Source organism: Zophobas morio, unplaced genomic scaffold (genome assembly GCF_036711695.1).
Source record: "Zophobas morio isolate AGI-343-1 ecotype UQ-CSIRO unplaced genomic scaffold, CSIRO_AGI_Zmor_V1 ptg000108l, whole genome shotgun sequence".
Classification (NCBI taxonomy): domain Eukaryota; kingdom Metazoa; phylum Arthropoda; class Insecta; order Coleoptera; family Tenebrionidae; genus Zophobas; species Zophobas morio.
Genome location: NW_026972213.1, coordinates 6,001,364 through 6,027,152, shown reverse-complemented (window position 1 = coordinate 6,027,152; position 25,789 = coordinate 6,001,364). Strand labels below are relative to the sequence as shown.

Below are 25,789 nucleotides of genomic sequence, written 5' to 3'. Positions count from 1 at the left end.
TATCCAGACTTGGATGCAGCTCCCTGCATAAATCGGGTGAAGTAACCAAAGAGCTGACTTAATTCAATATTTTTCCCCTCCCCAAAACATCACACGCAAAGTTGTGGCGTAAGTATAGATTGATTACTTAATGATTAATAATACATATAATAAGTAATGCCCTGAAAATCCTTTTAGAAATTATTCACAATAGAATGTATGAAAGGATTTATACATCTGTTTCATTCGCTTTGAAAAAAGCTTTAATATAGTAAACAATAATATACTAATGGAACGCACTGATAAAACAGGAATTGATCAGAGGTATATTCGGCTTATTACCAAATCAATGACCTTTTCTTGTTAACATGATCTTTGCCTAATTCTTTGTAGAATTTTCAGTATTTCGGTATAGCTGTATTTTTTTAGCTCATTAATCAATCATATTTTCAAGTATGTGTGAGATGTACATTTTTTCGTTTTTAGATACTCGTAGATTTAAGAATATGTGGTTTAAATCTGCTAGTATTAGGGCACGAAACAATTCGTTTCCTTCTACTCTTCTAAGGAAATATGTGTTTCTTCAGTTCTAAAATTTGAGTAAGTATCTTTCTTGTGATTTGTCCAGATATTTGCATGTCATATTGTCATTCTTCTGCTTCAATAATTTCACTGTTCCCTGTAGCATGTAAGATTAGTTGTTGGACAACTCTTATGAATGCTTGATTTTTATATTTGTTGATACCAAAGTACATTTCTATGTCTCCAGAAAACTCTTCTTTTAGATTTAACAAGTTGGTCAACTGGTCTTTTTTGTACTCCATGATATATCTCTTTTTGTCTTCCATAGGTATATGACAAAATTGACAAATGAGTTAAGTCTATTTTCCGTTTTGTTGTTAATTCTTATGGTGAAAGTTGAAACCTTAGTTCAGAACCCCATAGAAGGTTTTTTAAAAAAGAGCTAATTTCGCGATTGACCTTATATCTACATTTCAAGTATTTTGTACAACTAGAAATGCTGTCCTGAATTATTATTATTATTACTATTAATTATATTATTAGCAGATTTTTTTTCAGTCTAGATCTTTAATCAACTCCAAAAACTGAAAGAATATAATTGTCCCTAGCAAACTGCAGTAATCCAAAAAATCCCCATCATCCACTTTTCAAAGATATTCTACTAATAGAAATCTAAAAATGCCACACAATACATAAAACACTTTTAAAAATAAAGAGCTGTTTGACCTATTTGGCGAAGTACAAGAAACACCCAACTCTCTAGAGTTTCCCTCAAATTCAAATTTCCTTCCCTAATTTGCCCGCAGCTCTAGCTAACGTTATTTAGAAATCCATTACAAGTAAACCGACGTGTGAGAACTAAGTCATGAATTTATATATCCGATGATATAGTGAAACTCCGGTTAAAACGTCACCTCGTGGCGTTTTATTAATTTATATTTGAGGCCGACGGAAGTTCAAGTTCTGGGAAATATCAAGTGAGAGATGACTTAAATTAGTAGATGGTGAAACCAGAAGCTGTAAGTACCACCGTCATAAATTAGAGAAATGCTTTTCCCGACGACGGACCCATTTATATAAACACAACTCTTTTTTTATTGGGGGATTACGCCGGAGGAGGAGGAGAGCACTAATGAGACGTCATTTTTAATCCTGAGGTTAAGGAACTTAAATTAATTTGAGGATATCGTCGGCTAACCGCGTCAAAGCCATTACAAAATTAAACATTTTATTTACGTCGTGGGCGGAGATGGAGAGGCAATAAAAAGTAATCTGATTAATTATGTATTAGATCCGAATGGACTCCGGCTGCTGAATACAGGCGTACGTAAAACGACGCTCAATTTGTCTGGAACATGTGACATTTAAATAAATAGGTGAGAGGCTTCAGAAGAATAAACACAAATAATTTTTTACATCAACGGCAGATTTGTTCTAGAACAAAGACAAAATTTGGAGGATTTCAAAATATCTTCACGTTTTAAAGTCTCCCAGAGAGAGGAAATGGCTACTAAGTAAGTGTAAAGGCCTACAATACGATAAAACCTGACTGCGAATTATATGAGTGTGTGTAAATAATTGTGATTTATTTTGAGAAAAAAAAAGGTCGAATGTTCATCGAAAAAAGCAAAGCACTATTTTTAACAGATTAGTTGACAAGGCTGTATTTATTGCAACCCTACTAATAATGTTAAAAAAAGACACTAATTGCATTAAAGTTTTAATATATTTATTCTACACCGTCTTAAAAATAAAAAACTAAAGCGTAGATAAAAAGACGCACAAAGAATTATCTCTTCCACTTATTAATCGCTCGGTGATATGCATGTGAAAAGTAAAAATGTTCGGTTCCGTAAGTATAAATCGTGTCTTCAATCAAAGGCTATTATTTTTTCCTTTAAGATAATAATTTGTACTGGGCAAATTAAAATCACCAGCTATCACAGAATTTGAAATTTTACTATAAATTTTAGAGACATGCAATGATGAATAATAATAATCATTAATTCAATAGAGGAATTAAGAATTAATGTAACAACATTTTGGTCAAAACTTTGGTCTGAAGAATTTGAATTTAACCAATCTGCCAAATGGATTCCTCATATATCCCATAAACTATCCACAGTTACACCAATGAATGATCATCAGATAACACTTGCCGAATTAATAAATACCATCAATAAGACACACAACTGGAAATCACCAGGACCAGACAAAATCCATAATTTTTGGATAAAAAAATTTAATTGTGTACATATTCATTTACTAAATCACTTAAATCAGTTCCTTCTTGACCCATCCTCCTTTCCAACATTCTTATGTCATGGTGTAACATACTTAAAACCTAAAGATAACGACACAAAAAATCCATCAAAATACAGACCTATCACATGTTTACCAACAATCTATAAAATATTAACCTCATGCATTACACAAAAAATCTATCAACACTGTTTTAACTCTAACATCATTAATGAAGAACAGAAAGGATGTATTAAAGGATCCTTTGGTTGCAAAGAGCAATTAATCATAGATTCCATCATCTGTGAACAAGCTAGAAAAGAAAACCGAAACATATATACTGCTTTTATTGATTATAAGAAAGCTTACGATTCTGTCCCTCATTCCTGGCTATGCAAAATTCTGGAATTATACAAAATTGATACTAAAATCTGCACTTTTCTAAAATGTTCCATGGAATTTTGGAAGACCACCCTTCAAATAACCTTAAATGAACAAACAATTCAGTCAGATCCAATAATGATCCGAAGAGGAATTTTTCAAGGCGATTCTCTTAGTCCGTTATGGTTCTGCTTAGCAATAAATCCCCTCTCCGATATCCTGAACAGTTGCAATTATGGGTTCAATATAAGAATTAACAAACAAAGAGAAAACAGAATAAGTCACTTGCTGTATATGGATGACATAAAAATATATGCAAGTACACAAAATCAGTTAACAAACCTATTAAATCTGACTGAACAATTTTCCGGTGATATTGGTATGTCTTTTGGTATTGAGAAATGTAAGACCCAAGCAATCAGAAAAGGCGTCCAACACCAAGTACCACATATAACCCAGAATAACGAAATAATCGAAGCACAAGAACGAAACGATACATACAAATATCTGGGTTTCTGTCAATCATCACACATCAATCATAGCAAAACGAAAACACAGTTGAAAGATCAATACCTAGCGAGATTGAAATTAATATTGAAGACACAGTTAAATGGAAAAAATTTAATGAAAGCAGTAAATACATTCTGCGTTCCACTACTAACATATTCTTTTGGAGTCATTAAATGGTCCAAAACTGATCTTGAAAATTTAAACATCGCAACAAGGAAAATCTTCACACAGTATAGAAGGCATCATCCAAAATCGTCGATTGAAAGATTCTCATTACCAAGACAGAATGGAGGAAGGGGTTTCCAGAACCTAGAAAACTTATGTCAGAGACAAATCTCAGATTTGAAGAAGTATTTCTTGAAACGAGCGGAAAGAAATGAAATGTTTCGCACCATCACATGAGCAGATTTGAACCACACACCCTTAAATCTGTCGAACACCGAAGAAATCCACACCCCCCACACAATAGATAAAATAATAAGTGGGCTAAAACAAAAACAACTACATGGAAAATTCTACAAAGACTTAGAAGAAACTCATATCAATAAGAAGATGTCATTGATTTGGTTAAAAAAATCAGGTTTGTATGCCGAAACAGAAGGATTTGTGTTTGCTATTCAAGACCAAGTAATCAATACCAAGAATTACAAAAAATACATCATCAAAGATCCGAACATAAAAAACGACTGCTGTCGCCTCTGCAAAGCAAAACCTGAAACGATCCAGCACATAATCTCTTCTTGCAGCATCCTAGCACAAACTGACTACAAAGCTAGACACGACAACGTCGCCAAAATCATCCACAAAGAATTAGCAACACTTATGAACTTAATCGAAGATACGACACCGTATTACACTTACATTCCATCTCCGTTCCTTGAAAATAACAAATACAAATTATACTGGGATCGCACAATACTTACAGACTTAAACATTACAGCTAACAGACCAGACATCATACTTATCAAGAAACACACGAACGAAGCCATTCTCATTGACATTGCTGTTCCCAACACAAACAACATTATTCAAACATACCACACCAAGATTTCAAAATATCTACAGTTATCGATAGAAATGAAATCCATGTTGAATCTTAAAAAAATTTCAATTGTACCTCTAGTTATCTCTAATGTAGGTGTAGTTCCAAATAGCTTAGTTGAGAATTTAAAGTCTTTGCATTTGAATGATTCAATAATTATCAAAATTCAAAAAGCTGTTTTGTTAGGAACATGTCATATTGTTCGTAAGTTTCTTGAACAGTCTGATCATGTTAGTCAGATTAGGTTAGCACCAGTAGGTCAGAGTAGTGTAGGTCAATTTTCAAGTGATGCGCGGATAAATGGTCGGTAGTTACGCTAGACTTTTGGGGATGGGGTGAGATTAGAGAATAATAGCAGACTAATTTGTATGCTGTAATTCTAGAATCTCGAAAGTTGTTCTGTTAATCTAATCAATGCATATCATTACTTGGTCTTAGTACCCGTAATGATAGAAGTCTTGCCTGAATGCCGGTCATTTCCGGGTCAGTGGTGGGTCATAAAAAGAAAATAAGCTGTATATAATACTGTTACGTTGTTCGGTGATTTAAAAATCGGCGTAGGTAAAACTCAACAATTTATTTCTTAGTAACTCAAATTTACACGACTAATTACATAGCGATTATGTACAGAATAACTCCGACTCGACTAGAATGGGTTTGACTAGACTCTACTTCTCCTATTGTCCGAACTTCACTGACTTCTCCCGACGGTGGTTCCCATTTTAAATAACAACGCGGTCCTTGTGAAAAGGTCTCCGTTACCGCTTCTGGGCGCTTCTTAGGCCAATGGCACCCGGCCGCCGTCACCGACGATGAGTCGCCCATCATCGCCGCACATACTAGAAAACCCATAGGTATCGACCGGGGCGACTTTATGGGCTTAGTTCGTAACAATACATATAAGAACTCCCACCATAACTATTCACGATTCTAAATGTTAACATTTAGCATGAAAGAACGAAACTTCGTCAAATCATATTATGTAAAAAGAAAATTCTGTAAAAACAATTCAAGAACTAAGAACACCTTTCAACATTCGAAATAATTTTTTTGCAAGAAAAACACTTCATATTTGAGATAAATAACAGACGCTTTCAGTTGACCATTTTTAAAACAGACAGAGAATACGAAAATATAGATCTCTCGTTTCCGTCAGTTTATCTGTCAGACGTCTGCTGTTCTAAATACCAGACCAATTGTTGTCTACTTTTTGATGTATATTAGAAATGTCGTGTAGATGATAAAACTCTGACCAAAATTTGTCTCATCTCTACCACCAATGTGATGATGTCATCTCCAAAATCTACAATAGTAAATGTTTTTTAAATTTTATAAAATAACATACTCCTCGACTTGTAGTTTATGAGCCCTGTTGAGTTTTTACCCTTTCCAACCAGATTTTTGTAAAAAAAATCAAAATTTTGTAACATCTTACAATGTAATTTTGAAATTGCGAAACTGAATGTTCTGAAACACTGCAATCGCTTTAAGGTTATCGAAAACATGGTAAATCATTAATCAAAATTTATCTGTTTGCGACGCCCCTAAAAACTGATGAAGTCATGTCAAAATTTTGCCAAATAAATCCTATCCACAGGGTAACTCAAAGTCAACTTACTTTATTAATCAAACCAGAAACTGCAAAACCGAATGCTTTGGAATATTGCAGCCGTTTTAGAATTATCGTAAGCATGGTAATATATCTGTTTATCCTATCTAAAAAACCCATCTCAAAATTTTACCGAATAAATTTTATCGAAAATATGCTATACTTGTGATTTATCATCATTCCATTCATATTTTTTAGATTTACTCATACAGGGGGACTCAAAAAAAGTAATAAACTGCAAAATTTGGCTAATCATCCCCACCAATAATTTGATGACGCCCACTTAATTTTTTTTTTAGTAAACATTATTTAAATTTTATATGTAAAAAATATACTCCTATACTATGGCTGCATTAATTCTTCATACAGATTTTCTGAAAAAAACCAAAATCGGATAATTAATTAATGAATTGGGTCACAATTTTCCGAAAATTTGAGGATACAGTAATGGTGCACCCGCCTATACTTAATAATAATAAAATAAGGATTATCATAATAACAGTTACTTACCCAAGATAATCAGAACGTTCTACTCCATTGTAGCTTAATTAATTATTTTAATCGCCCTCTCCGTTTTGAAGAGACAACTTGCGACGCGACGTGCTTAATGCTTAATCGTCCGTTTTTTTTATGCATAAAAATAAACAATCGAATTTAGGCTGTAGTGATAACACATTTTCCGGTTGGTTATCTGCTATAAATATAGGCGCATTTGATATTGCCGATGCCTGTGCGGACTACGCTCTCCGTGGCGCAGGGGCTGCGGAGTGTTATTTGCATCAGTATACTTACCTATGCTTTAACAGTCTACACATAATATGTTTATTTTAACTTATAGAGGTTGTCACAAAAAATAAGCAAAATTCGCAATTTTTTTAAGAAGCTGTATTTTTTGGAATGTACTTCTGGAGTGAGGGAAGTTCTGTCTAATGTACTAAATGTTCTTTGTACAGTAAAGATGATTTTCAATATCTGTTTATTATGTTATTTTTTACCTTATAATTGGACCTAAATTCTGGTAGCTATCTTCGACCATAATAATAATGACGACATGAGTGTGTCACCGATCGATGTACATCTAGAAACCGCTACAACTAACTAACTCTAATTATTATTTTATATAAAATAATGTTACATATTTGTCACGTATTTCTCTTTTGTAATTGTTGGAATTATATTAGACATATAAAATATACTTAAATGAGTAAAGATGAAATTCTGAGATTTTTTTTTGTTTTATAATATAGGTACTGTGCTTGCATATTAAAAACAATCCGCACCAGCTCAGCATACTCACACTGCGAAAATCACACCAATTTACAGTCAACCTGCGCCTCCAACAAAACCGAAAAAATCTCCGGTTGCAACATTTTAGATTTATTGCTTTGGACGGTTCATTATTAGATAAAATACAGCATCATAAATAAAATATGTCAAGAATTTCCCATATCAAGGTCATCGCTGATATTTTTCTGGCCGACAATGGGTTTCGCAACTTCACTCCGCAGCCATAACTTTAGTTTTCCGAACTATGACCCCTCGACCATACGTCATCGAAATTTCATTGAAAGATGAATTTTTTACTTGTGCTTACGTAGACAGATTCCTCGCCAAAATATTTGAAATATGAATTCCGCTCGTCTTTTGCCAGATGACACTTCGTTTCGGACACTGTTGTTGTTGTTGAGTAAGCGCAGGTTTAAAAATAAAATGTATTTTTTCAGTGAGGTTAATTGGGCTCTTTGTCTGTAACCCTGCAGATGGAAGATAAAAGCTGCTAAAAAAAGAAAATATGTCTTGCATAAATTAAGCACACAATAATTGACCAAGAGGGACAGACGGTTATTTGCGGCAATAATAGTAATTATTATTATAATAATAGTGACGAACGTTAATTTGTATTTGAAAACTTTTTTCTTTCATTGACTTTTATTGTATAACAATTTTTTTTTCAATGCCTTTAATCCAGTAAAAACGAACAGTTCTAGAAAATAATGTTTATTTGAATGTCATCGTTTTCGCATCGAGTAAAAATCGCCTCCAAATGGCGACATCCCGCAGAAACTACAAAAACAACAGCTGTTAATCATTTTGGTTTCAAATTAAATCCTCCGAACCGGTGACAGCGTCAGATTTGGTATTCAGCATATAAATGAGAAAGCTCACGTCGTAACGGTGCAAATAAGGATCCTGTAGCAGTTAATTGGAAACTCGCTAATTCGGAAATTCCTGGCGACACGGGCGCTGAAAATTCAAAGAAAACTTACTGAAACAAAGGATTCTGAGAAGTAGATCATGATACGCTCGATATTTGTCCCAATTAGTCGTTATTACGGCCAACACAATAAACCCGGCGGAATAAACACATAAAGTGAGAACTGGGAGATGGCTAATTTATAGTTTGTTTTTATTATTGCGGAATAAAAAATTGATGGGGTAAGTTGGGCCTTTTGCTATTGTTAACGAGAAATCTCGGTGTTTTTACGACACGTTGTAAAAAGTTGAATCGTATCAGTAAGTACAATAAATCGTCGCTTGGGGGTGTGTTTCTTTTCGTTAAATTACCATTAAACGTGATCTTTGTTAACTCTTCGTTGTACTGTTTTCTGTTCTTTGATGTACGTGTACGTTTTATTTTAGCGTGAACGAAATCCAAACAGGATTTTCATTACAGTGTAGTGGTGTACTCGCCACATTCGCATAATAAATTGATCAAATAATAGTTGTATTTAAATTTAGAAAGAGAATAGAAAATTTTGGCACAGACGGTGATGGCATGAGTAAACACCGACACTAATTTTGTACTATTTCGCATACTAATTTCATAACAGTAATCAATAATGGCATTATCGTCGTCTACAATATTTAAAATTCAAAATTGATAACGCCACATTGAAAAACATATTTTGCCAAAGCTTGTGTAACTTATAGTCAATATTAATAAAAAGAGTTACACACAACTGATTTGTATTGCCTAATTTTTTACTTATAAATTTGGAAGCTCTCCAGTTTCAATATTTCCAATAAGATTATCTATCGAGATGAAAAATGGTCTACGTGCTAAAAATAGGTCATTTGATAATATTGCACAACTGAAACCTTTTACTCCTATTATACATATACTAGAAGTTAAAACAAAGTGATAATGCACGTGCGTAATTGGCACATAAGGGAATGTTATCCTCGTGGATCCGTGAAAAAACAATTTTACGTATCTGGATTTGTGTACCTCTCTGCTATGCAATGTCAAAAACAAAAATATAGGATAAAGTCAGCCAACTTAAACCTAATATTATTTCTTAAATGTTTAATTGATTTTAAATGTGGATGTAGAGATTATAGATTTCAGATTATTTTGAAAAAATTTACAAACACAAGATGCTGGTACATATTTTTTTTCATAGTTACCAAAATTTTCAGAAAAAATCGTAATCGTATTATCACACAACTCACAAAGTCCTTGTTATAACTATAGATTCAAGAACTATGCTGCCATCCTCTCAGACTAAACTAAAGTTGCATTCCACAATCGGTTTCCGACATTATTTGTCAGTGTTTAATTACAAACTTGTTATTTTCGTTTTACGAAGCTAGTCAGATCACCTACATATATTTTTGGGCCTCTTTTTGTTAAAACGCTAACCGAACAAAGGTGAGATTTCGGTTATGTTATTAGAATGTCAGTTATTATTTGGCAATAACCTCCACTTATATTTAAACACCCAGGTACCTAAAAATTTTTAGAAAAATTATTTTCTTCAAAATCCACTTAAAATGTGGAAATGGAAACATCATTTTACTGAATTGAACTTCCCCCTTCAAGCTAAAAACAATAGCGTTTACAGAATTTTGAATATCCATATCCGTTCTTAAAAAAGGCCACGGCTTTCATCTGGGTCACTCGATTTATGCAAAATATTTTAATAATATTTATTACAATATTTTGTAAAATTGCTAACTAATTTTTTCTAAAAATGCCTAGACCTTTAAAAAATTGAGGTTCTTCGGTGTGCTGTGCCCACCAGCGAAAACCATACTTATTGTTTTTTTTTTAATAAGATTCATATTTTTCATTAGCATTACTCTATTTTCTAGCTAGACTGAATGATTTATAGCTACTACTATTTTCCTGAAATAAGTATTTTTAGGTCCTATTAAAAAAAATCATAAACAACTCATTTTAAAAGTAATTTTAGAAATACTTACTAAGGTCACATTTTTTAATTCAATAACTCCAAATTTTACCAGTTTATTTTTAAAGACAAACTGTAAATACGTAAATAAAAGTAAATGAAACAAACATCAAGAGTCAAGACCATAGAGTTGGACACCAAAGCTATAGAGTTAGTAAAAAGCAGTAACACATAATTTAAAAAATACTGAACTTTTCTCGTCCCTAAAACGCAGCTACTTAAGCAAGTCAGTGAGTATAGAGTTTAAATACATATAGTCACTGTCTACTCACTGGTGTTACATAAAACCACAATAACATACCAAACAAAAACATGCTAATGAAAGCCGTAGAGTAAAAAATAATAATTTTTGTTATTTTTCACTTGATGGCTGTTTTTATTTAATTGGTTTTTATAATTGGTAACCACAAATTACTCACGAAGATTCTCATGTGTTAAACAATACCAAATTAATAATCAGTTTCCAATCTACAAGCGGGTTGCAAATATTATACATTTTTTTTACAGAAATCTAGCGCCAGTTTAAACCGATCTAACTTAAAATGTACGAATGTTAAAAATATGCAGTCCTTATTGATGTTTTCAAGTGCAGCTAAAAATGTAAAATTAAATATTAGCCAATTAACGAAGCGATGTCATGATTTGTTGACGTTTCATATAGTCCCTGTATACGAAAAAGTAAGCCCCCCTTTCCGTGTCTATTTGACACGTAATCTTCGAAACTAAATACAGATTGATATTACATTAGTATATAGTTGATAAAAATCTATAACCTCATCTCAAAATTTTGTTAAGTAAGTCATGTAAAAAATAATATGCTTCTGTCCCGATGGTTCATTATTCCACCGTCATTCTTAATTATTCTTTTGTAAGTATAAAAAAAGACAAACTGGGACAACAAAATTTTACAATTTATTTAGAAACTGTAAAACAGATTGCCCCGAAATTTTGCAAACCCTTTCAACTTATCGTGAACACCGTAAACCGCTAATCATAATTTATCTGTTCACCTCCTGCAAAAACTTCATGACCTCATATCAAAGTTTACTAAGTCATTCTCGTCTGAAATACCGTGTGTTCATTAACTATTTAGATCAAAGACTGCTGTGCGATTTTGAACGTATGTCTTCTCGGTTTCGGATACTTTTCAGATTATGCAATTAAACAAACACATGTGTAATGTTGGTTGCATACTGACATAAATTAATTTACAAACGAAGGTTAGTCCTTGCATGTTGAAAACTAGTGAAAGAAAATAACTTCTGCAAATGTGTGAATAAGTTTACTTAAAAGGCGAAAACAAAGTTAAAGAAACTGTTGGAATAGTATCCATTCTCCTGTATACATAAATTGACACGTCTTTTCATGTTATCAGACACATTTTGTAGTGTAGCAGGAGTAATGCGAGCACACTTTTCGGTAATTCTGTCTGTCAGTTCTCCTATGGTGTGAATAGGAGTTTTAAAAATAGTGTTTTTTAGATAACCGAACAGGAAGGAATCCAGAGGGGTTAAACCTGATGACATCGGAGAGTACTCAAGAACTAACTGTAAACTCATCCCTCTATCATCAAAGAATTCACGTAAAAATTCAAATTGTCTACCATTGTATGTGCCGTGGCACCGCCATGTTGAAAAAATTCGTCTTGGAGTTCATCATCCTGTAACTCTTGAACAGCAGTTAAAATATTGTTTCGATACCTTTGTATTGTTACAGTTTCCTCTAAGAATTTGGGTCCAAAGATATGTTTGCAGGACATTGCACACCATACACCAATTTTAACACGATGGAGTGGTGTTCCACGAAAGACATGTGGATTTTCATAATTGTTATTCAAATTGACACAAACTCAGTACCGGAGAGATGAAACCAAGCTTCATCAGAAAAGAATGTTAAATCCAGCACGTTATCATCATTGAGATGTTCAAGAAACCATCTGCAGTAGCCAATACGTCTATTAAAATGAGCCGGCAAAAGTTCGTGATAGGCATGAAGTTTATACGGGAAAAGGTGGAGCTTTTTTTCACAGTTTGGTTTGTATCCACGGAAAGTCCAACTTCTTGCGACAGATACCTCAATGAAGCTGATGGATTATTTTCCATGAGTTTTTCATTTTTGTGGTGGACAATACCTGTTTCACGAAATACTCGCACAGTGTTTCTAGTTAACAACGTTGTAAAAATCAGCAACGATAAAATTAAAGTGTGGAAATTTTTGTTGGAATTCTTGTAAAACAGCACCACTGACTGTTATAATGCCATTCGCCTTCAATGGCAACTCCATTTCGGAAGTAGGACTCAATCATGAATGTTTTATGTTCTACAGAGAAAACCTTTTTGCACTTTTTTTTTTCAAAAAATTCGAAAGTTTCAATGAATGAATGTATCAAATACAATCACAATCTGTCAATTTAAAATCCACAGTCTCCACTGATCTAAATAATTAATGAGCGCACTGTATATAATAGCACGCTTCTTTCTATACCTGAACTAAGTATTCCGTGACCTTTTTTGAAACTTTGTTCACTTACTAATAATTTTTATTTTATTTTTCTATTATTCCGAACCTCCTAAAATTGTATATTAAAATTTAAATGTTCAGTGTTACCAAAAATGAATAATAGAATCCTTTTTGAAATTAACTCTTTAAAATACAAGCAGAATGAATTGTACTTTATGAGCGAATGGAGTTTTGTCTAAATAATAACATTGAATCAGTTTTTTTTTATAAAAAGAGTAAATTTTGTTTTATTATTTATTTACTTGACTGCGTACAGAGTTTCCACAAAACTCGCTTCGAAAACCTAATCCGGTGGCTAAGTAAACAGAAGTGCTAGACAGAAAATCCCAAGTATGTAAGTATCCAATTTCTTGAATAGCTTTCTCCTGTCCCAGTTAAGTTCAATTTACCAACTTACCACCGAAAATGAAAATCATTTCCTGTTGTCTGTTGTACATCGAGACAAACCAAACACATCAGCTTTGTTACTATTTGTGCAACTAAGCCCTCTGTCACGAATAAAAACACACCATCCAGACAAAGCATATTTCATCGACGGTTTTCTACAAATGTATTTATAAATCAAACGTCATTTTTTATAAAGTGCACCATTCACTGAATACTGTAAAATACGAAACAAAGCAGATTCGAACAATATTTCATTCTCTTTTTGAAAGATTCCCCTCACGCATCCTTTTGCTTCCTTTTCCCCGATTAAACTTCCTTGTTCTTTCTAAGCAATACCATCAATACTATCATTAACATGATTCTCTTAGCGACATTGATCGATGTGGAAGATGTCAACTGTGCTGTTTGTGAGTCTCATTTATTCTGCGCTTTTTTTAAACGATCCACTCAACAGTGTCATCAAACCACACAAAAACTCATCCTTCCGGATTTCTTAATTTAGCGTCCCCTCGTCTCATCCAGAAATTGAAAAATTATGCAGAATAAATGATAAAATTATGGGACTGCAGCGAAAACAGGTCAGGAATGATATGTCGATTAGCCGGGGCCACACAATCAAGGAAAACGATATTTTTCATCTTTGATCAAATTAAGCAGGAATTAGGAGAAAAGAACACAGCGAACTCTAGAACTGCTAGGATTTGCTATTACAGGATAACAAAAAAGGTTAATTAGAGTGGACTAAAGAACATAAAAGCTTCTCTTAGTTCAACAAAGGGGTTTAATTCTTCAGTGGCTTTTGTTAGGTTTTTTATGGCTCTAAATTTATCACTAGTCGTCTCGACGGTAGAAAAAATATTGTTAAAGTTGTTTACTAATGCAGTCGTAAATATTGTTTATACTTTTTATATTTAAAAAACTTAAGTTTAGAAGGAGACAAATTTAATATATCTTATATAATAAATTAGTAATAATTAGAGTTGAAAACCTTGCCGTTCTTTAAATATAACCAAAGCCATTTGAGTTTAAAATAATAATAATAATAAGCCCAAAATCAGACACTTGAGTTAGAATTTACTACACAACTCTCCCCTCTCGAAGCACACATATTTAGATGAGTAGAAAACGTAAAAATTTGTTGAGATTTCTTTACAGGAAATTGTACCCCATTCGAATAACTCGAAATTAAAAATTGGGTGCTTTTCGCCCTCCTCCTACCAGTCGTTGTAACTTTTATAATCATTGAAAGAGCTTTCGAGCCCTCAACAAAAAAGCCAACTTCTGTATATAAATGCAGATTTCGGTAAAAATTAGTTTCAGTTCGATGGTTCGTTAATACGCTATCCGCTGTGGCAACAAGAAAATGATCCGGAAAATGGTTGTTTCGATTCAAGTGCGTTGGCCCTAAGCTTATATAATCCGGGACAAACTTCAGGCCGTGGCTTTTCATGGTGATTAGACTTCACAGCTTGTTGTTCCACTCGTTTATTATTCTCTTAAATATAATCTGTCAAAGTCTGAATATTTGGAACGCTTTTTGTAAAGTAAATATAAATAAATGTACGGACGTTCTTTGGAATATTCGCCGTATGTTTTTGGAGCTGAAATCACCCTTGAATTATTACTCAGCGATTTATAAAGCAGCGTAAGTTAATGGGGAAAATAGAATTATGGTCACAAGAGGTCCGGCGGCGATTTAATAGGGTGCCATCAAAAGTTGCGTCGTAAATTTCACCTAACAAAATGAAATTTACTCAAAGAGCAAGAGTTATTTAACAGAATAATCAGTTTTAGTTAAAACATTATTCTAAGATCTATTAACGCATCGAATTAATATCGTTGTCGAAAAATTAAACTGTGTTTAAATATTTATCTGATCCGAGATGAAAAATGTCGAAAACGTAAACATAAATAAAGTATATAAGCCAGTACTTAGAAACGTCGCAGCATGAGAAAAACCACAGTGAAACTGGAAAAAAAACGTGATTTTGTCGTTAAAACTTTGAGTATTGCGTTCCGTCGTTTCCGTGCTTGCTAAATAAATAAAAACAAATATCAAAAACGACCACCAAAAGACTAAACCATAATCATAAAAACAAACAATTTCATCTACACCAAAACCCACAGGAATATCCCTTCTAGGTCGTCAAGAATTTGTTTAACTGTCCTGCCGGTCGTACAAATTGAATAACATCCCATCTGGCTCTCATGTACTCGGAAAATAAAGACACTCCGAAATACTGTCGCTTTCTGTTTTATCGTTAAACTTAAGAACACTTACACTTCATAACGACGCAGAATATTCAGAAACAATCCTTCCAGAGCTCGACTTTCATTCCGCTCGTCCTACTTCCTAGACGGTCAAGGTGTTTTACTAAGTCTGTATTGGATTTAAATGACATTTCTAATTAATCTTGGAATTCCTACAATAGGTTTGCTTCGATAATCTAATAAAATTTGCATGGTATTGAACGCCACGTTAGGTTACGAATTTATTTAGGCACCCTGGTTTTGTGAGGATTGGGTCGAATTGAATTACGACGGTTCTGGCGTGTGCGATAAGGATTACCTGCCTTCTGGGACCTAAATGGTCGGAAAACTCTCAATTGTGACATATTTATGTGTGGTATTTCTTGTAGTTACTTGTTTTTCTTATTTCCTAAAAAGGGCGTATTCATAAATTTCAATACATAATTAAAAAAGTGTATACTCAGAACGTTATTTTTTGTAGCGTTCCAAGGATGTGTGCCGTTAAGCATTTAATTAGTATAATTAGCCGATTAATTAAATAAATTAAAAAGTAAATCTAGAAATAATAGGAACAAAAAAGAAAGGAATTGACAGACGAGAAATAAAATTGATGAATAATATAATTATATAGGATGTGATGTTCAGGAGTAAAAGAACAGATAAGAGCACAAGCTGGAATGGTTACAATAGCATAAAAAAACGACGTTTTGACCTTGAAACGTGAAAACTGTGAAATAAAGTTATCAAGTTTAAAAGGCATGGTGGGTCGTATACCCCACTTTTGACAGTTTAATTCATTTTACATGTCATACCAAGGGTTGGGAAATAAAAATACGATTGTTTGTATTTTTTACTTCCTGAGCGTAAGCAAAGGAAGTATTGCCATCGAGTCCGTCGGTCGACTCTCTACTTTTACATTTTCTCGACCTTTCATGACCCCTAGAAGACGAAGGAATAGGTCTCCTGTTTCCGTCTGTCTGTCCGTCTGTCCGCCTGTCCGTCTCCGTCTGTCCGAAAGTACTGGACCGATTGTTGTGAAATTTTGTATTTATGTTAAGAATATCATGTAGATGGTAAAACGCTAACCATAATTTGCCTAATCATCCCCACCAATAATGTGATGACGAAACTGATGACGGCTTACTTTCAAGACCTGATGAGTTAGTATCGTTTAAATATATGTTTACTAATAATGGTCCTTTTTTATATAGTCTGAAAAATACAGCCCTAATTCCTTGCGGGCAAAGTATTCGTACTTGAAAGCAACTTTCCTGATAAATGAAAATATTGACATTTCGATTTTCAAACAGTTGATTGCATTCCTTCAGCAGAAGTCGAAGAGATATTCTCCCAAAAAATCACAAGTTTTGACAGGGGAACAAGTTTTAACGTTCATAAGAAATGCGCCTAACGAAATGCATATTTTGAATAAGGTATGCAAAAGATTTATTTGACAACGTTTTCTCAAAATATGTTGTTTCAGGTGATTCTAGTAATGGGCTTTCTCTTTATATATTTTACTGTTTAGATGTTTCTATAAAAAAATTATTATTACATTGTACAAATAGACTACATACGTACTGATATAGACATTATTTTAATTAGGTCTTGTTTTATTTTTGCGTGTAATGTGTAAGGAGCGAGTTTTTAATGGAAGATTCCTAAAATTAAAATTTTATACATGGTCACACACATGGACGATATTTTATTAGAATGGACACGGAAATATTTTTCGCTTTAAACCCACTTTGTACTGGGCAAATTAAAATCACCAGCTGCTCAAATCACAAAATTTGAAATTTTACTACAAATTTTGGAGACATGCAATGATAATAATAATCATTAATTCAATAGGGGAATTAAGAATTAGGAAGAAAATAAACTGTGTATAATACTGTTACGTTGTTCGGTGAATTAAAAATGGCCGTAGGTAAAATTCAACAATTTATTCCTTAGTAAGTCAAATTTACACGACTAATTACACAGCGATCATGTACAGAATAACTCCGACTCGACTAGAATGAATTTGACTAGACTCTACTTTTCCCATTGTCCGGACTTCATTGACTTCTCCCGACGTGGTTCCCATTTTAAACAACAACGCGGTCCTTCTCGAAAAGTCTTCGTCACCGCTTCTATGCGTGTTCTTTAGCGAACGTCGTGTCACCCATCATCGCCGCACATACTAGAAAACCCGTAGGCGTCGTACTTATGGGCTTAGTTCGTAACAATACATATAAGGACTCCCACCATAACTATTCACGATTCTAAATGTTAACATTTAGCATGAAAGAACGAAACTTTGTCAAATCATATTATGTAAAAAGAAAATTCTGTAAAAACAATTCAAGAACTAAGAGCACCTTTCAACATTCCAAATAATTTTTTGCAAGAAAAACACTTCATATTTGAGATAAATAACAGAAGTTTTCAGTTGACCAAACCACAGACTAAATTTGAGGCGTTTTTTTTTTGAGAAATTATATTTGTACAGATTTCTTGAATTAATGCTATGCCAACTGTAGAAAAATGTGAATTTACTTTGATATATTGGTCAGGTCAAACCAGATCTCAACTGCTAAAACCTCCCCTATTGAGTTTTTACTTTTCCCAACTAGATTTTTGTAAAAAAATCAAAATTTTGTAACATCTTACAATGTAACTTTGAAATTGCGAAGCGGTTCTGAAACACTGCAATCGTTCTAGAATGCTTATACATAAATGATTTTGAGTCGCCTCTGCTAATACACGCGGCATACATGAGTAAACTGTTTCGTTATTTTATTGATTATACAGGGTGTCTCAGAAATAAGTACATTAATTTTAATCAGTTATAGAGCTCACTGAACTCAACAACTTTTTTTAGTAGAGTTTTGTCAAGAACTTTTTAATTATCAAGTTAAAAATTGTTAAAGTTATATCCCAATTAAGGTTACCCGCCCATGGATCCTCAGTCACCCATGGACACTAATAATTATTACAATTATTAATAATTTATGGTCAAAAACAGTTACTAGGATACGTATTTTCCTAATCTTGTCAATGTGACAAACATTTAGAGAGAAATTGAAAATCCTGCTCCCTAATGGTGTACGGAATTTCATCGACCCAAATGTGGGTGTTGAACACCTTCCCTCGTGTAACCGACCTCATCAGTTGATGGTATAAGAGATACAAAATTTCCTTGTTCGTTTATTTTTCTATTAACCCACTCACAAAAGTTTTGCCTACGTGGTAAGTCTGTTAGTTTCAATAACTAAACTTTCTGGTCCTGAAAGGGGTACATTTGTTCTCTGAGTATCCTCCAAATACTACTCTCCGATACATCCCACTAGACAGTGGTACGTGCTAGTGCCCGGTCGAGCTTCGACACTCTTCAAAACAGCCTCTTCAATATTAGCAATTCTCTTACTACGTAACTTACCCCTATCCTGAGATGCAGGTTTAAAAAATCCGTACTCTCGAAAATGCTGCAACGTTCTTAAAATTGCGCACATTTGGCAGACGACGATTTGGGAGGTTTTCTGAAAAAATTCGTTGGGCGCGAGTGCCGTTTCCCCGAGCTTCACTGTACGTTAAAACGATATCGGTACAGTCCAGATTTGAAAACAAAGCCATTTCAACACATTTCGTCTATAAATTAGAAATCTGTGCCAAACAAACTTTAAAGAGACAACGTTTAATAAAAACATTGACATAAAAATGACTGTCAGTGTCAAAACGGTTGCTAGGGTACCTTCTTCATTGTTGTAGTGTTGTTATTATTTAAGTTATTATTTAAGATGAACATAGACGGCTCGTGAATATATGGGTGGGAAAATTCAAAATTCGACTTGAGTTTTTGAAAAAATGCTAGATAAAAAAGTTGTTCCGTTTCATGAGTTCTGTTACTGGTTAAAATTAATGTACTTATTTCTGAGACACCCTGTATATAAATCAATATTCAAGACGACCCAATTCATTTTCCCGAAAATTTGGGAATACAGTACTTTTATTTTTGGTATTACACTACATCTATCCAAACTGATATACGTATCCTTGCAAAAATGTTGATGACGTAATGAGAAAAAAAAACATAGTAGGCATACAGTCGTCATGTTTCCGACAGCGAGGGAAGTACTGTCTAAACTCTTTAGACCAATTTTTTACATATCTTGTAGAACTTGTTTTCCTGAATTCATTAATGTATCATCTGCCTAATAAAAATCGACACAGACATGCGAGACCTACTTTTTCGTACCCTAGGGGTCATGAAACGCCGAGAAAAACTGAAAGTAGCCACTCATCGAATGAACCCTATTACAATACTGCCTTAGGTCACGCTCAGAAAATAAAAATAAAATTTGAAAAGATGGCAACAGCATTTTAAAGAATTGCATAAAGAACAAATAAAGAGAAAATCCGACTAATATGGGGGAATAAATTAAAAGAACAACATCAGAAATAATAAATGAAATGAAAATTAAAAAAATACCCTGAACAGACGAAATTGGTACTGATGTTATTAAATACTTACATAAATAAAGAACAAAAAGAAGAACTGTCACAAATAACTAACAAACCTTATAAAAAAAGAGAAAAAGATTCCAAAAGACTGGAGAACGTAAATAATTGTGCCGCTGTTTTAAAAAGAAGATAAGTACAAAAACACAAAGTTACAAAGGTATACCTTTAACAAGTACACCAGGAAAAAAATTCCTAGAAAAATTAGAAACAAAACTGGAGAAAACAAATGGATTTTGGAAGGACCAAGGAATTCAAAGATAAAACATTCTTATTTAAAAATATTCATGAAAAAGCCAAACACGCTGAGAAATTTAAGTAAATTTTATAAATATGAAGAAGGTTTCGACCATATAAAGAGACAGGACATAATTATTAGCTCTAAGAAACAGGAACACTCTAGAAACAGTAGTTGTAACACTTACACATATGTATTATAATATCATAAACTATGTACACTTTAGAAATGAAAGATAGCTTTCACAAACAGAGTAAGTTAAAAACAAGGATGCACTTTGAATCCTGTCCTGTTTATCTCGTACTAGGTGCGGCAATAAGGAAAACGAAAAACAAGGTAAAAGTGGTGTTTTTGGAAAAAAAATTGGGAAAATCACTAAATTGTGTTATGGAGAAAGTTTGGTATTGATTACCGAAAAAAATTATAACTTAACATAAAGATCCTCGATGAAAAAATGAAAAAGGTAAATATGAAAATCAATATTTATAATTCAAAAACAATGATAATTGAGAATATATTTAAATAAGAAGTATGAACAAGAAGGAAGGGAAGAAAATATGAAACAGAACATAATTCGTTCAACATCATTCTTCAGACATCGAAGGAGAGAAGGAGACTAAGGTTAAAAGTACTAAGATTACATTGATAATAATAACAATAAAAATAGTGCAGTAGTGGTAATAAACAATTATTTTATATTTTTAGACATTAAAGAAGAAATATTAATAAGTATTGTAGTTAAATACAATTTAAGATTTCCATAAAAGAACAATAACACTTTTTAAAAATAAAGCATTTCAGATGCTATTTAAATGGTATAAAATTATTCCGGGATCTACATGAAATTTGTTTATAGAATTTAGCACCCCAGTAGGTGGTACTAAATCTCGTTTCTTCTAATCGACATGCATTAATCTTCAACAAGAATTATAAAACTTAACATCATGGTAGTGTTATAGCCGACAACTCCTTAAAGGAGTGTTTACAATCAAATAACAACAACTTTAAGCTGCAAATCATTCAGATTGCCCATCTTTGCATATAATAATTATTTGAAGTGTCCCCAGATCAGAATTCCATATGTCAATTTAGTGTGTACAACCTTATAATTTCAGCGAAAGCTAACCGGTTCAATGATCAATAATTGATCACTGATCCTGCCACTGTGTTGTCCACCACGTCGTATCACGTCACAAAATTTTAATGAATACATAAATAACAACTGTATAGGTACATTGAGTATAAAGTGCAATTGCTTCAAAATTATAAATACGCACTCTTACCTTATAATTAAAGCAGTTACTAATTTTGAGAAAAAATCTGAATAAATTTAAAATTATTAGCTAAAATCGTGTATGAAATCCTGATTTAAATGAAATCAATCATTTGTAATAAAAAGTAACTTAAAAAGTAAAACCGAGCATTTCAGTAGCTTCAGTTTATCTTTTATTGTTGTCCACATCTGGTGACAAATTTGTCGCGTGATGTAAACGAAAGCATAGCACCATTAATTTTACGCGTCAGCCCTCTGCAACAGAATTTTGACACTCTCTTTAGTCATTACTTCCATCCCAGAAATGCATTTTTCATAAGACCAGAATCAGTGTTTCGAGAGCGAAAACAATTTTCAAATGTTGCGTCGATGATGGAATTATTCATTTCCATCGCCTCGTCTCGGCGTCTTCTTAAAAAAGTAATTTATTTAAAACAAATTTCTTCATAGTGGAAATGTTCCAGGAAAATATTTTAGACATCCAGGTCAAGTCTGTTATTTTGTGGTCAAGTGCATGCTGTGCCCTATATAATTCTATTTATATTGAGTTCATCAACGCACTATATATAAAGTATTCAGTATTACTCACCAATTAGCATCCTGTTTACACGAGCGACTCTTCGCATTATTCGACATCTTTCAACATTCGGAAATCGCTTTGTGTTGAAAGTGGTAAAAAATAGACAAATCTATTCATACCGATGGGTAAAAGTCAGGATGCGGTCGAATCGGGCGATACAAAATAAATTAAGCGTGTTGTTTTTCTACTAAAAAAGGATCAAAGGGCGGTTTGTCCGAAGTCGGAATAGTTCGAAATTGCCCCAAAATACCCAAGTTCCGCTTGGGTTGTTCTAACGCAAATACAACAGAAATTGCGCAGAGAAGTCTACACTAAACCAAACACAAGTCAAGCAAGATATCTGAGAGGTATGGTTACTTGAAATGTTAAATTGTAATTTAATAAAAAACGTTTCTCTAAATAACCGGTACATAACATCACAATGCAATAAAACGGTAAAGTTCTGATTATACGAACTTAAAATCTTCTATTTTTGTTCGTGTATACCTAACGCGAAACAGGATTCTAAACGCACGGAAAATATTTTGTTGACAAGAATTCTAAACACACGTTAAATACATCAACAAATATTCGACTAAAAAAATACTTTTCTTCGGCTTATTTGAAGAGCTTTCGCATATTTGTCACAAAAATAAATATACAGATGCATATTTGTACGCAGAGGATAAATATAAACATAAGCACTTAAAATTTAATTCTATTATAGATGATAAATCCTGTAAGTCGAGTATCCTATATATTACGAATATTCAAAATCGCGTTGCTTTAATTCATGCTAACTTTATGAATTAATGATACGCACCAGAATAAAATTTAATCGTCCGGTTCACTATATTAGCGAAAATACGTTATGCACCCACATCTTCATTGGAAGAAAGGAACCCATGACACCTACACCTAATGATCAAAGTATAGTTCGGGAAAGTTATAGTGTGGTTATGGGTTATATGGGTTAATTGCTACTCAACTTGCGCTATTTTTTACGAGTTCGTGACAATGGGCGCAGTAATCCGCCTGGTCCTTAGACGTTCTCCTATTGTATTGAATGCGAATAGTTAAAAACTACGTGGATCAGATTGTTTTAACATATTATCTACGAAATAGAAATTTTACCGTAAATCTACACTAGTGTTTCTAAATTTCTATCAAAAAAATATTTCTGTTACTTGCACAAAATGTGCATTAAAATTTTTAACATGAAAGGTTTCTTTTATTATTGAACATTTTAAAGTCATTCGGCAAAGTTGTAAAACATGGTTTGAAATAATCTTCGTAATGGAGAAGTATTTGATAACTGTTTTTGACTCTGATTTAAAAAACGCATTGTTTGAGGCGCAATTTGGTTTTAAACATTGGAAGAAAAGATTGATTATCTTCACTTTTACTTCACAAGCGTAAACTAAGGAAGTTTAGTAATCGAGTCCATTGGGCGAATTGTCACTTTCATATTTTCTTAGTCTGTCATGACCTCTACAGGACGAAAAAAGTGGTTTCCCTGTTCTGCCTGTCTACCTGTCTGTCTGTCTCGTGTCTTGTGCGTCACATTTTGTATGTATATTAGGAATATAATGTAGATCGTTAAACGCTAACTAATTTATTTTTTAATTTCGTTGTTACTCAATTTTTTCTGAATTTTCATATGTTCAAATTTTCATTTTTCTGCTATTTATCGCATCATATTATTTAGAATATACTCCAAATTTTTCCTTGGATTTTTAACGGTAATAACAGTATTGATTCTAGCAATGTAACTGTGATAAAAAACATCTTTCGTTACCTACACGGAATACCTTTCCAGATTTTAATTAAACGACGTTTTTTCATTACTGAAAATTTTGAAATTGATATGCGGCAACGTAATAGTTAATACACTGAAATTATTTTTGAAAAATGAAGATAATAATCAATAATAAGTTTTTCTTCAAATTATATATATGTTTAAAACAATTCGTACCTCAAACAACACATAAATGCCTCATCTCAAGTTTAAAAATCGTTACCTCAAAGACAAAGATCGCTTTCAAATACTTCTTTATTACAAACATTATTTTAGACCATAATTTACAACTCTGCCGCTAATTGACTTCCAAATTTTCAATAATAAATAAAACCTCGCATATTGAAAATTTCAATACACCTTTTGTGCAAGTAACAAAGACAAATTTTTTTGGCAGAAATTTAAAAACACTAGTACAGTGAAAGTTACATTATTAAAATTAGTCTTGTTTGGTTATACAGTATTCCCTCGCTAATTCGAACTCCCTATAATCCAATGACCCAGTAAATCGAACTACATCTTCAGTTACATTAAGTACCTTGTAGTCCGAATTTTCGTCGAATCTATAATCCGAACTGGTGGTGATACATATATTTTATTGCTTCCTTTCCTAGAATTTTCTTGTTGTAACACGCACAAAGACAAGGCGTGTAGTGTGCACGCGCAGTTGCAATCATGTCTTTAAAACGAAAGCACTTTATTCTGATTTTGATAGAAAAATATGAAGTTCCGAAAAAAATAAAAGCAGGTGTGAGTGGAAAAGCGTTAGCACTAAAATATAATGTGAGAAAATCGACAATATCTGATATGAAATGGAATAAAGCAAAAATTGAAGCATTTGTAAATAACTGTTTTGAGCAAAGCCCCAAGAATTAGAATGTTTTTCAAGTAATCTCCTTGTTTTTAATGAATTTTTCAAATAAGTTTGTTGTTTCTGAATAAATGGTATTATACTATCATATCCATATAGTTTATTTTAGGTAGTTTGATGGTTTCGATTGTCCGAATTTTTCGGTTTATCGAGAGATTACAATTAAAAAACTAAGACAAAATTTTGTATAGTGTTTGAAATATAATGTGATAAAGTACCAAAAAACGTAATTTTAAAATTATGAAAATTCAAGAAATAATTCCATTTACTTTATGATAATTTGTGTAAGATTCATGTATCAACTTCTTCAGAACATCGGTAATTTTGGATAATTGACAACACCGCCGCGAATTCTCCCACATAAAATGCATTGCATTGAAGTACAGTCGTACAAATTCCTCGTTTTTAAAAAATATATTTTTTATGATAATCTCTATAAATTACAAAAATAGAAATAATACCAGTCCCATTTTAAGAAAAACTTTCGCCTTACAAGTCGCTAACCTCTACGCCATCGAAATATGATTCCCCTCTTCCTTAGTATAAGTACATACAATTGGAATTTTTTTCGAAAATTTGGATGCCTAGGCTAAAAACTCAAAGCAGATTCATAAACCACAAGTACAAAAGTCTATTATTTCATATAAAATTTAAATGGTGTTTATTAAAAAAGTATTGATGAGAAGTCATAAAATTGTTAGTAGCGATGATCGAACAAATTCTAGTTAACATTTGAATCTACACTATAGGTATTACTTTTAACAGATATATAAAATTTGACAGCAATCGATCTGGTAGTTTCGGAGATTATCTGTCTAATAACAATCGACACAGACAGACGACAGACCGACCACAAACAGATGAAAACGCAAGACCTACTTTGTGGTACTCTAATAAGAGTAATGAAACGTCG

General features: G+C 32.9%; 1 protein-coding gene across 2 annotated transcripts in view; it reads right to left on the bottom strand.

Annotated features, from left to right (window-relative positions):
• The window catches only part of Ptp36e (Protein tyrosine phosphatase 36E), a 172,625-nt gene that overhangs the window by 141,563 nt on the left and 5,273 nt on the right, over positions 1-25,789 (bottom strand). The gene's annotated exons all lie outside the window — the stretch shown is intronic.